This window comes from Crocodylus siamensis, chromosome 4 (genome assembly GCF_052110815.1).
Source record: "Crocodylus siamensis isolate JL-2025a chromosome 4, ASM5211081v1, whole genome shotgun sequence".
NCBI classification, from domain to species: Eukaryota; Metazoa; Chordata; order Crocodylia; family Crocodylidae; genus Crocodylus; species Crocodylus siamensis.
The window spans coordinates 59280411-59293148 of record NC_143398.1 but is presented as its reverse complement, the minus strand read 5'-3'; the positions used below and the strand labels follow the sequence as shown (position 1 = coordinate 59293148).

The following is a 12738-nucleotide window of genomic DNA, read 5'->3' as shown; positions in this document are numbered from 1 at the left end:
TAACAGTCTTACAAGACATGAAATTTCTAGGCTCCTTATTAATTGGGAAAAAAGAAAACAATTTTTGTGATCACTGGGAAAAAAGATAAATGACAAAATCGTGCATAATTTGCAACAAAAACAAAATGCCAGATTGTACAAGCAAGTAGCAGTATAATGAAAAAAAGAGCCTGAAACTGGATGTGCAGCATAAGTTCTTGTTGTCTTTATATTATTAAGGTTGTGACTTCTTTCCTTTAACACCAATGGGTAAAGAAAATAATCAGAATTTAATTTGGCAATCTGTTGCTTGGTTGTGTTTTCAATTCATTAACTCTATAAGAGAAAATGGATCAATTTATCTTCAAGATGGATGCAAACATCTAAGCACTCCAACAGTCTTACTTGTATCTGTTCATCTGGAATATGTATCTGATCATCAGAATATCTGAGCAATTCATAATCACACATTGATTTTAGCTTTATCTGGGAAGTTGAGGCGTTATTACCATTTCCCATTACATTTCATCCTTGGAAGTTTTTAAAAGCAGGTTAGACAAACATTTGGATAAGAAGGTTCAGATGGGAATGATACTGAGCAGGGGTTGGACTAGATTACCTCCTGAGGCCCCTTCCAGCCCTATTTTTTAGGGAACTATCTTAGAACACTACATCTTTCTGTGAAAAAGAAGCCTTATAAGTGCATCTTTGAAGATATACACTATATAAATATTTATGATGATTCCTTAGGAACATTTTTGTGATTTCTGGATTCACAAAATAGTATAAATGGCCTTCTCTACATGAGAAGCTTTACTGTGCAGTAGATGCAGTAGACTGCACAGTAAACTGTCACCGTCTACACATGGAGGCACTTACCACACAGTAAATTAGTCTACTGCCCAGTAAGTTTACAACCTAGATATGTAGTAAATTTACTGCACAGTAAAGCCAAATAGCATTAACTGCACATGTAGACACACCCAATATTCTGCTTTTTGAGGACTTACAATGATGTTATCAAGTAAGGAAATCAGGAGGTATAGGTAAAAAGCATTTCTTAGAAGACAAATTAATCTGATTCAGCCTTATATTTCAACCTCTGTATTATACAGCTGTGCCACCTAGTTTAATTTTTTCATTGTCTATATTCTATAGATCTGGAATTTTATTACAGCAGGGATCTAATAAGCCCTCACAAGTAGTAATGTTTAGAAGCTTAAGTATGTAAGACCACCTGACTCTATTGTTCAGCATAGAAAACCTCTTTTCTTTGGTCTTTTGCTTCATTAAATTCATAGATGCTAGGGTCAGAAGGGACCTCAACAGATCATTGAGTCCGACCCCATGCCTAGCCAGGAAAGAGTGCTGGGGTCAGATGACCCAGCCAGATGCCTATCCAGCCTTCTCTTAAAGACCCCCAAAGTAGGGGAGAGCACCACCTCCATTGGAAGCCCATTCCAAATTTTGGCCACCCTTACCATGAAGAAATGTTTCCTGATATCAAGCCTAAATCTGCTCTCTGGCAGTTCATGACCATTGTTCCTTGTTACCCCAAGAGGCACTCTGGTGAACAGAGCATCTCCGATCCCTTGCTGCGTCCCCCTAATGAATTTGTACGCAGCCACAAGATCACCTCTCAGCCTTCTATTGCAGAGGCTGAAGAGGTCCAGGTCCCTCAGTTTCTCCTCACAGGACTTGTCCTGTAAGCCCTTAATCATACAAGGGGCCCTCCTCTGGACCCTCTCAAGTCTATCAACATCCTTGAAGTATGGTGCCCAAAATTCGACGTAGTACTCCAACTGCAGTCTGCAATGCTGCATAGAGGGGAAGTAGCACCTCTTTGGTTTTATTTTTCATGCATCTGCTGATGCATGATAAAATGCAGTTAGCTTTGCTGATGATTTCGTCTCACCAATGATTCATGTTCATTTTGGAGTCCACTATGACTCTGAGATCCCTTTCTACTTCTGTGTTGCTGAGAGGGTCACTTCCCAGCCAGTAGGTGTGCTGGATATTTTTGTGACCTAGGTGAAAAACATTAATATAATGAAATTAATTCATTATATCTGGTTAAGTAATTTGCAATTGATGAATGTAAAAACCTTGGCAAAGTGACCATTTTTAATCCTGCCAAACCGGTTAATAATAAGATTGGATTGGATTTGAAAAATTAAAGAGATTAGTAAAGTATGAAAATTATGTTCATAAAGTTTGGGATTTTTTTAAGTAAGCTGGATTCTTCAGTACCTGAATTAAGTGTCTATACTTTTGAAAGGGGGCATTTAATTATTTTTCTGGGGGTCGAAAATTTTCAGAAAAAGTTGTGGGGGCACTATTGATTTATTTATATTAACTTTGAATCCTGAAACAGAACCATGAAGTTCCAAAGTTTATTACTTCAGAACATGATATAACAGGGTCTATCAGAATATTCATCCAGATCAACTTTTATTTTTTTACTTTAGGTCTGGTTTAATCATTAGTACAAGAGTGACATAGCAAGACTAAGCCAAAGGGACCATATGGGACTTGTCCCATTTATTCACTCTGCCTCACTTGAAATTATTTGTCCTACCTCTGTTAACAGTATTAGAATCTTTTGGAGCTACATACAAGTCCTGAATTAAATAGAAATTCTCACTCTTGCTCACATTAGAAAGAACTGGAAAAAATTTAGTCAATGCCATTTGTAGTTTCTAATGATATCATTTTATTCAGTTTGCTGGATAATATACTTCAAAACGATTTATCTAAGTGGCAGCTGTACATCTATCATTCATTAAAATCAAATGATGTTAGTGAATATAGATGCATTAGTGATTTGGGGAGAAAAGCACTAGGGATTTCCTTTTTCTGTCCTACCCTTATCAAGGTTGAGAAAGGATGCAATTAAAAAAACCACTGCTTCCCTTCCAAAGTTTGGCAAGATACCAAATAGTTCATCCAACTACAAAGGAATCCTGGTAATGACTCATCCTTCTCTCTTGCTTTGGAAGCAGGTTTGTATATTTAAGAAGTGGTTGTGAAGCAATTTAATTTTTTCTGCTTTTTGGTTGTCCTGTGTAGCAGGCGGGGTGCCCTAGGGGTCACTGCGCTCTCCCTTCATGCCCCTTATCATGTCCAAGTTGGCTACAAAGCACCCTTCATTCTCGGCCACCACATCTGTGCTCTTATATATGTATATTATAGGGAGGCTGCCTCTTCGTCTCCCTGGACACGGTTTACCTCCTGCTACATTAGCCCGGCTCCACTAATGGGTGTTCCTGGGCACCGCAGCCTTATGGGCTATGCTTGGCTCCAACCACCCCTGTACCATGCCCCAAGCCTCGCTGATGTCCTGGACGTTGTTCGGTCTTAGCCACAGCCCCTGTCTCGCAACCGCGCCTCTCTGGGAACTCGGGCTCTCTGCAGCCCGTCTTGCAACTGCACCTCTCTGGGCATTCAGGCTCTCCGCAGCCCTAGTCTCACAACCACGCCTCTCTCGGCACTTGGGCTCTCCGCAGCCCCCCTGCTCTGGGGCCTCTCGCTGCGCCCTGCTCTGGGGTTCAGGGTCGGCACACCTCCTCAATGCTGCGCCCTCACTGACGCTCAAATTGGCACATCCCTTTTACAGCGGCTTCTCAGGTGTACGGGGTCAGATCACCCCAATATTGCGCCCTCTGTGGTGCCCAGGTCCCCACACTACTGTGGAGCCCCTATGAGGCCTCCTTCATCCTCTTACAGCCTCTCCCAAGCCACCGGTTGTAAACAGTAAACACAAAACTCGAGCTCCTAGGCCATAACGTAAATTTCTGCCACTTGGCTAAAATCTCACTCGAGCCACCCCCAACTGCTCTTGCATTTTGGCCTCTTCTCTTCTCTTGCTCCAGCAGTGTTCCTGCCCCTTTGGCTGCCAGCAGGGAACTGCCAACCTGGCCTCCGCCCTGGGTTTAAATGGGAGCCAAGCCCTACCCCTTCCGGTCAGCTAACTCTCACCAGTTGTCCTAGCAACCTGCACCTGTGCCTCTTCATTACTACTCCACAAGTAGCAGGCACCTCAGTGCCCTGCTACATACCTCCCCCCTTAAGACTCAAACTCACCGGGCCGAGTCTTCATTCTTTCAGGTCTTGGCTCTTGTTCTTCGACCATTCAGATGTGCAGGGGCAGAGATTTTAAGGTACCTCCTACCCGCCTTTTACCCAAGGCGCACCATATGGGATTTCATGGAATTTGCCCCACCATGGGCAGTCCCCCCACACTAGCCAACCTTGATAAGTTACACTCTCCATTGGTCAAGCTCCAGCCTACCTTTCGGGGTTCTTTCTCCCTTTCACTTCTGGCCCTTCTATGTTCCATCCCCGTGCACCCTGGTCTCTTTCTCTGGGCAAATTGTGGGATCTCTTGCCTAGATATAACTCCCTGGAGATCCTGAAGCCTTCCCCACATCTCCCACTGTCTACTCAGTGCTTTCTGGGCATACTCTACTCTCCAAAACTCTACCTTCCCCTGCTGGTACGTCTTCCTCCCGGCCCTTTATAAATCTTTACATTGGCTACACCACTCACTTTCTTTTCAATGACTTTCCTCAATGTCCACCACTGGATCTGTCTAGGGATGTTATTTACATAAGCCTGCGGTCTTTTCACAGGCTCTTGCCCCCTGTTGGTTGTTGTTCTCTCCTCATCTCGTGTGCCTTGGCCCTATCTTCTTCTTTGGGCTGAATTGATCCCCTTTTTGTGGAGTCTGTCTTTGACCCGTATTGCCCTAGGCACCGAACCATCTGTGTACAGTCCTAGTAGATATCACTCCTTGGGGTAGTCTGTTCGCCCTCCCCTTCCATTCCCTTATCCACCAGGCCTACTTCCCTTGGCTGCTCCTGGCTTGGCCCCCTATTCCTTCCCTGGGTTTGAGATCTAAATAATTCTCCCAGCTGGATATGGGCGCGTCTGACAAACCATGTGGGCGGTTTTCCACCGCATACTTCCTTGCTCCTCCAGACCTCTGTAACAGTAAGTTTTTTTCTTCTTTCGCCTTGGTCTGGGGTCTGCCTCTGAACAAGGCTTCCCCCCTTTCCGGTCCTGTGCCCCTAGGACATCTTGTAATATCTGTTTTTCATCATGAGATTAGAGGAAATTAATATAATTGCCCAACTAGGCTTGTTATCTTTGAGCCTTAGCACCAAGTCCTTTGCAGTTCAATTTCTTTTGCTTCTCCTTTTTTTTTTAAAATAAAATAATATCCCTAGTAGATATCACACATCACAAATATTTCCTTTTAATCCTCTTGCCATTTCAACAAAGTGGAGGTTAAAAAGAAAGAAAAAAAGCACAAACCAGAAATCCCTGGAGACATTTACTAATAATCGATATATATCCCTATTCTTTTCAATATATATCCCCATCAGCATATGTTCTGGCCCAGTTTCTCTGAACAAATATATCACCCAAATACATGTAGGGTGAAAAAAAAGACAACCAAGAAAATAAAGGCTCCAGTGATCTGATATATCAAACTGCAGAAGTGAGCCCAACACCACCACCTCAGATAAGTCATTACATTTTCTACCTATCCTGCCTTAGATTTGCCTTTCCAAAACTCTCAGCAGCTTTATCATGCAGCAGAGAACTGTGTTTATGCCCCAGTCTTATTGGTTCCACTTGCTAAATAGGGTTCCATAAGGGTTTCTGGAGTGAGGAAAAATCACATCACTAGGCCAATTTACATGTTAACCATATACCCTGTCATCTCAACTTATACATTCCAAGATGGATCTTGTACTGCTCTATGCTACTAGGACAGGGAGGGAGCAAAGGCAAAGTATTTAATACACTCATCCTATAATTTGAAATTGATATTTTTCTCACAAATAAATTTGACTTGGAGATACAGAAGATTAGTAATAATCAAGGTTTGGTTATTAACAGATTTTTCAGTAACAACAGTTCTTCATTCCTATTTGTATATTCGTTATTCCAAAATGAGTTTGTTTGTTTGTAGCTAAATATTCAAAATGTTTTTCTTTGTAAAAACAAAATTGGTAACTCAGTCTAATTGATAGTGCTTACCTACTTTTTATGAATACCTGTAGTTGAAATTTGTGTGTGTCAAAATTTGTAATACACTAGCTGGGCATTCCCTTCTGGTTACTTTTAATAAAAATGAACCAAAAATGTTTAACTAACAGAAAAATTTCTCTTTTTTGAATTTTTGTGGGTACAAATGGTGATTTTTTTGACAATTTTAACATACCTTTTCACTTCAAATTGATACTTTATTTATTTAATGTATTCATTGTACTTCCCTGTTTATTGTCAAGTGTTTTAAATAATCTTCTTAGTTCTTCAGCTTTGCAATTAACTCTTAAAACTTTGTGGGATCAGAATTCTACAAATAATCAATAAAAACACATTCAGCATACTATATAATTAATCATTTTCTGGTTATAATATACTATTTGTACTGAAGGTATATATCCAAAGCTGTTTTCAAATTCTTAAAAAATATTTTCAAATCAGTTACATGCTTTTACAACTATCTTATCAATAACTCCAACTGCCATCATTTATGTACCACTTCTTCACTGGACATTGATCTTCAACAGACTTATACCCTGGATTAAAAGAAGGAATTATTAGCTATTCCAAACTCTTATCTTAACTTTTCTTTTTATACCTGTAAGTAACAAGGTATTTGAATATGTTAATTCCTCATTGAAACATTGCTTTTAAAAAAAGCAGCACATTATGGATTTCATGTGCTAATGAACTGGCATTTATATAACAACAGAATGTATACCGTATCTGAGAGTACTGCTGTGAAAATGCTTGAGTTGCTGCTTCTCTCTAAATAGAGCGCAATTATGGCATACGGTTGGAGTGCTTTTATCTGTGCTACCACTGCTGCTGGAAATCTAACTGTGTATGTGACCTGAATATTTAGAGCTCAATGGAAAATTCCATAAATGTAACATAGAGAGTACCCCAACAGCTGTTATGAATATTATATCCAATACAAGCTATTACCAAATGATTTATCCAAACCCTGCCCCATCTTTGATGCATTTTGTCACTCATATTAACACTGTATTTTAAAATATACTTTAGTAAAAAATGCCACTTATGCTAGGCATAAAGCAGCTTGGGTAATAAACAATTAGGGCTTTTTCACACTGCATATTTGTACTCATTACTTACTGCATGCACTTCATGTGCACATCAAAAAGAGGAAGTAATTTCACTATATATAGCCTACAGTTACTGTGCTCCTTTTATTTGCTTTGTTCAGTAGTGATGTTTATAACCACTATCTAGCACTAAAGCAGAGTAAACATGAAAAAAATGTAACCCAAAAGTCTGGCTCTTGAAAAGTGTCTTATAATAAAATAGAATGGACACTTATTATTGCTATGGAAACCGCTCTCCACCACCTTTTGGTGCAGAATCAAATCTAGGAGATGGACACAAGACACAGAGGTAAACCTGCACACAAGACACATGTAAACTTGCACAGATTTTGTACACCATTGCAAGTTAAGGGTGCCTGTACGCAAGCACAGAGGTTGTTCCAATGCACTGTAATTACAGATTAAATGAATCTTCTGGAGCATGGTAGTTACTGCACTCCAGCAGTCTTTTGCCTCTTGTGCATCAGCATCCCCATGCTTCAAAATGGTGGCGGGGGTGCTTTATCTAAAGCTCATCAAATGAGCTTTAGTTCAAGCACCCCACCGCCAGTTTTGAAGAGTGGGGACACTGATCCACAAGGCGCTGCAGCGCTTTAGAGCAGCTCTTGGAACTGCTCTAATTAAAGTGCCACCTGCCCTGTCTTTCCCCCAGAGCATGTGTAAAAGTGCCCTAAGTGGATATCTGGGGCAGGCTCTCCTGAGCTACCTGGCAGTAGTCAATGTTATTACAGCGCTTCACCACAAGGTGAAAGGGAATGTGGTTATAACCCATTTGTGCTAACAGAAGATGAAACTAATTAAAACTGTGGATACATGTACAATGGTGTAACCTACACCTCTCTATAGTTAACTCCTGACTTTGAGGGCTAACTTGGACCCAGAGTATAGTAATATACAGCGATGTAAGACTGTATGCCATATGTACACTGCACATACACATGCCTGTGTAAAGAAAGATTACACTCTTAGTCCCCAGTGAGGTCAGGGACTCATTGTATTAGGCACTGTAAAAACACATAGTAAGACACAGAACAAGCTTTAAGCCTAAACAGCTCATGAGAGACCAAGTGACTTGATAAAGGTCACACAGAAGTTCTCCCATGTCCCATAGTAATGCCCTAACACTTCAATCATCCTTCATCTTGCCTCTCATCCCAAGTTTCCACAGAGTTTCAATAAGAATGATGGTATCTAAGGATGATGATGTTTGTTGTTCTTGGGGTAGAATGGACCAGTTCCGTGCCTATTTTCATTTACACAGAGGCCGCTTTACAATGCTTTAGAAATATATAGGGTTTTAAAGGAGGTGTCAGTGTTATTTTACAGTTGTGTGAAGTCAAGAGAGTTTTGTATAAATGAGTGGAAAGAAGGGGTCATCACCAGGGAGGGCTATTCTGTAGTTGCTCGGGGATGTAGGGGGGCAGTTAGGAAGGCCAAGGCAGAGATGGAACTGGGACTAGCTTCCCAGATTAAGGACAATAAGAAGTCTTTTTTTAAATACGTAGGGGGTAAAAAGAAGGTCCCAGGTAATGTGGGGCCCTTGCAGGACGACATGGGTAACTTGGTCGTCACACCAGACAGCAAAGCTAACATGTTTAACGATTTCTTTGCCTCCGTCTTCCTAAGTAGAGACCAGAACAGCCATCTCCCTGCTGGGCCCACCTCGGGCCCCGGGGGAGGCACACCTGGGCCACAGGTTAGCGAGGATTTAGTTAGGCAGCTTCTGGAGGGGTTGGACGTATTCAAGTCAGCTGGCCCGGATGATCTCCACCCTAGAGTTCTAAAGGAACCGGCCGAGGTCATTGCAAGTCCCCTGGCACAACTTTACGAGCACTCGTGGTGCTCTGGTGAGGTACCGGAGGACTGGAAGAGGGCCAACGTGGTCCCCATCTTCAAAAAAGGCGGGAAGGAGGACCCGGGAAACTATAGGCTGGTTAGTCTCACCTCGAACCTAGGCAAGCTGTTCGAGAAAATTATGCTGGCACACATCCAGGAGGGGCCAGCAGGAGACTGCATGCTTAGGGGCAACCAACATGGGTTCATCAGTGGAAGGTCCTGTCAGACCAACCTGGTGGCCTTTTACGATCAGATCACCAGATCGTTAGACGCAGGGGTAGCAGTAGATATAATCTTCCTGGACTTCCGGAAGGCTTTTGACACTGTCTCTCACCCTGTTCTCATTAAGAAACTGGGGGGCTGTGGTGTATACACCCACACAGTCAAATGGGTCGCCAACTGGCTGGAGGGCCGCACCCAGAGGGTGGTAGTGGATGGGTCCTTCTCAACCTGGAAGGACGTGGGCAGTGGGGTTCCGCAGGGCTCGGTCCTAGGGCTCACACTGTTCAACATCTTCATCAGCGATTTGGATGAGGGGGTAAAAAGCACCCTGTTCAAATTTGCTGATGACACTAAGATGTGGGGGGACGTGGGTACCTTGGAAGGATGCAACAGGCTACAATCAGACCTCGACAGGTTACAAGGGTGGGCGGACGAGAATAGGATGGGTTTCAACACAGACAAGTGCAAGGTGATACACCTCGGGAGGAACAACCGGCACCATACCTACAGGTTAGGGAACTCCCCTCTTATCAGCACGGAGGCGGAAAGGGATCTGGGGGTCATCATTGACTCCAAAATGAACATGGGCCGGCAGTGTGGAGAGGCAGTCAGGAAGGCCAACCGCACTTTGGCATGCATCCACAGATGCATCTCGAGCAGGTCTAAGGAAGTGATCCTCCCCCTCTATGCGGCACTGGTCAGGCCGCAGCTGGAGTATTGCATCCAATTCTGGGCGCCGCACTTCAAGAGGGATGTGGACAACATGGAGTGGGTCCAGAGGAGGGCCACTCGTATGATCAGGGGACAACAGGGCAGGCCCTATGAGGACAGGCTATGGGACCTGAACCTGTTCAGCCTCCAAAAGAGAAGGCTGAGGGGGGATCTTGTGGCCTGTTATAAAGTAGTCGGGGGGATCAGCAGGCATTGGGAAAGTCACTGTTCCCCCGAGCACCGCCAGGAGTGACCAGGAATAACGGTCACAAGCTGGCAGAGGGTAGGTTTAGGTTAGATATCAGGAGGCGCTACTTCACTGTGAGGGCGGCTAGGGTCTGGAACCAGCTTCCAAGAGAAGTGGTGCCGGCTCCTACCCTGTGGGTGTTTAAGAGGAGGTTAGATGAACATCTTGCTGGGGTCATTTGACCCCAGTATTCTTTCCTGCCATGGCAGGGAGTCGGACTAGATGATCTGCTCAGGTCCCTTCCGACCCTACAAACTATGAAACTATGAGTATCAGGCCTAGCTCTGCAACATTCTGAGAAAAAGATAGCAGAAGAGCAAAATGACAGTAAGACAATTTTGCTTATTCAAAACTTTCTCTGTGCAGTAACACTGGTATTCCCCGAGGAGACCAGTGTATGGGTTGTTACATACTCCCACTACTGTTCATAGGGACCACCCCCACAAGCCTGTATAAGTGATGGGAAAATGAACTCCAAAGCCTACTCTGTCAACACAGGACACAAAGAAAGAAGCAAACAATCTATTATTCCTGTGTGTGTTTCCATGGTAAGCTTATCATGCAAGGCTACAGTGCCGTCGCACAGACAGCACAGCTCTGCTTGAGCTGGCTCCCAACCAGGAACCAGAACACCCTCATCCACAGGACACTTTGTGTGGGTCAGTTAGCAGTACTGAATGACAGTGCCAATGAATTCTTCACCTGTCCTAAACAGCATGCCCAGAGCTCCACATTAGTTGTTTATGAGGCAGCCAGTGAAAAGCAATGCAGTGTGCTTGAGGGCACTGCTGTGTGGCATAGTAAGTTTATCACTTGGACACGGACAGGGCCATGGATGAAACTAGAATTTTGAAAAGAGCATTGCAGATGGTGTGATGCATCATCCATGTAAAGTAACATAGGTTTCTCCAATTTAAAATAAACTATAAGTTTTACTAATACTCTAGGGACCTAAGGCTGTGTTATACAATTTAAGACCAAAGGGGTACCACTACACATTAAATTAATTTGAAGCAATAAACTCCAGCAATTATTGCACCAGAGTTTATTGCTCCTGGGCACAGCATTTACACCTGTGCCTGGGACTGCAGCATAAGCAACTGGTACCAACTCAGTGGGGGGGGAGGCACATGCCCGCCCCCCAGCACCCAGTCAGCAACAGCTAATCTTGCTGACCGGGAAGACCCCCCACCCCGACCCCATGGCCAATCTCGCTGACTGGAGTGGGGGGTCACCTCTCCCCAGCTGGTGCTCACAGGGGGAGTGCAGCTGGTCAGGGGGTGTACGTGCACCCCCTACATGTCACCACTGGACTGCAGCACATTAAGCCAGGTCAGAGCAGCCTGGGACCCAGCCCAGGGCTGCTCTGGCTCGGCTCTAGGGTGACTACCCATCCCTAATTGGGTGGGACAGTCTTGCAATGGGAACTGCAAGTCCCAGTCCTGGGCTGCAGAATTCTGGGACAGCATTTGTCCTAGATTTGCAGAAATGTGCAGGGATGAACAGGAAATGGTGGGTTTCCCCTTGCAGCTGGGGAGCATTCCAGCCTACAAGGGGCTGTCAGGAGCAGGACACAGGGGGCGCTACATGCACATGGCCAGGAACACACCCTGACAGCCTGGAGGGGGAGCAGATTGAGACTCCCCATAGTGAGGGAGGGAGTGGGGCAGGGGCTGGGAGTGCTGTCCAGCCAGGGCAATGCATGGGGCTGGGGTGTGACTCACCCAGGGGGTGGGGGACATGTCCCCCAAGATTTCTGTGCAGAGCAGGAGTGTATATAGGCTATCCACTGCAGTCTTGGGGATCACCACCCTGCCCCTGGGGGCCCCATGCTGGCTGTGCCACCATGCCAAGGCACCCTCTGCCCACCCAACAGCAGCAAGAGCAGGGGTGGCAGTGCCATGGAGATGTGCCCCCTGTTGCTGCCAGGCAGGCCAAGGGTGCCTGGCTGATATAGGGTTCCTGGGGGAAAGGCTTCAGGTTGGGGAGCCCCAAACCCACAGAAGGCAGCCTACATCTCCCACCCCATTCTGCTTAGCTGTGATCCAGCTGTGCCACCACTGGGGGGTGGGGGGACGGAGACAGGGGAGAGGAGAGAGGTGAGCATGTATCCTACCTTTCCCTTTTGAAAATGTGCACTCTCTATGATTGAAATGAAAAATGTCACTGACCTGCAACAGGGTTTATCACTGCCCACTTGCTCCTGCTAGCCTTCTCAGTTCAAAGTAAGATATGAAGTCCCATTAAAACTGAAGAGGCAAGTCCTATGCACCTCTGCATGACTGCATAAAACCAAGATATAGCATGACAGTTCAATGTAAGGACACGTGCCCTCTTGCCAGAGAATTCTGTGCACTTAGCCTACTTCAGGGAGGAACATTCTGACCCAGAACATGAGCAGAGTGGGCACGACAGAGGTACCGGGCATGAGAGGAGACTGCAGCTGCTAGCTCCTTTCCACTATTCTTCACTTCCACTCCAGTGCAGTTGAAGGGAAATGATTCCATCAGTCAGCTCTGTGTCTCTGAACAAGTTTTTTTTTTCCCTAAATGCATAGCTAAACCAATCTGAAACCAC

At 44.7% G+C, this 12738-nt stretch overlaps 1 long non-coding RNA gene across 3 annotated transcripts in view; it reads right to left on the bottom strand.

Moving 5' to 3' along the window:
- Positions 1-12416, bottom strand: part of LOC149865766 (uncharacterized) — a 204143-nt gene extending 191727 nt beyond the window's left edge. For all 3 annotated transcript variants that reach the window (XR_016441771.1, XR_016441770.1, XR_016441769.1), the window contains exon 1: positions 12333-12416. This is a non-coding gene — a long non-coding RNA (uncharacterized LOC149865766). The remainder of the gene's footprint in view (positions 1-12332) is intronic.
- Positions 12417-12738: the final 322 nt, after the last annotated feature.